This window comes from Lucilia cuprina, chromosome 2 (genome assembly GCF_022045245.1).
Source record: "Lucilia cuprina isolate Lc7/37 chromosome 2, ASM2204524v1, whole genome shotgun sequence".
NCBI lineage: Eukaryota > Metazoa > Arthropoda > Insecta > Diptera > Calliphoridae > Lucilia > Lucilia cuprina.
The window spans coordinates 64225111-64226448 of record NC_060950.1 but is presented as its reverse complement, the minus strand read 5'-3'; positions in this window follow the sequence as shown (position 1 = coordinate 64226448).

The following is a 1338-nucleotide window of genomic DNA, read 5'->3' as shown; positions in this document are numbered from 1 at the left end:
TCGTTCTCTATACTATACTCACTTACACACTCACTCACACACACAAATATTAAATGACAATATAATGTGACATAAAGAAACAATTCCCCATTTAGACAAGAAAACACCACAAAGAAAATGAAACCATATTTTTTTTCTTAAGAAATTCAAATAAATTCATAAATAAAGTCATAAAAATCTTTGTCATAATAATTTAAACAATTTCACAGAAATTTCCAACAACAACATCAAAATAATACTAAGGGATCATCATTTTAAAAACTACAAAACAATAATGATAATCATTAAACTAAAATAAATTACATACACAAATACAGACAATTTAAATCCCAAAAAAAGCAGGAGGGGAAGACAAGAAACAAGATAATAAAACCCTAAAACTAAAAAAAATAAATGATTACATAATATTTTAAATTATAGTTTTATGTAGAATAAAATACTACTCCTACCCAGCCAGTAAGATGGACAGACAGTGATTTTGATAGTGATTTTGCTGTTAAGTTCAAGTGGTTAGTGCTTAAATAATTATTAACTAATTCCCACACTCACTCTTGCAAAATGATTAATAAATGGATATAAACTTTAAAAAAGAAAAGTGAAAGTATTTATGTTAGAGAAGACTATTGATCAGTCTTTAGTCAAGACTACAGATAAGTCTATAGTCAAGACTATAGATTAGTCTTTTATGGAGTAGTCTATAGGCGCTGGACTATAGAACAGTCTAAAGGCTGGATTATAGAACAGTCTATTGGCTGGACTATAGAGCAGTCTATAGGCTGGAGTATAGAGCAGTCTATAAACTGCACTATAGAACATTTTATAGGCTGGACTATAACACATCTATAGGCTGGACTATAGAATAGTCTATAGGCTGGACTATAGAACAGTCTATTGGTTGGACTATAGAACAGTCTATAGGCTGGACTATAGAACAGTCTATAGGCTGAACTATAGAACAGTCTATAGGCTGAACTATAGAACAGTCTATAGGCTGGACTATAGAACAGTCTATAGGCTGTTCTATAGAACAGTCTATAGGCTGGACTATAGAACAGTCTATAGGCTGGACTATAGAACAGTCTATAGGCTGGACTAAAGAACAGTCTATAGGCTGGACTATAAAACAATCTATAAGCTGGACTATAGAACAATCTATAAGCTGGACTATAGAACAGTTTATAGGCTGGACTATAGAAAAATCTATAGGCTGGACTATAGAACAATCTATATTAGTCTAGTCTATAGTCTAATCTATAGTCTATAGTCTAGTCTATAGTCTAGTCTATAGTCTAGTCTATAGTCTAGTCTATAGTCTAGTCTATAGTCTAGTCTATAGTC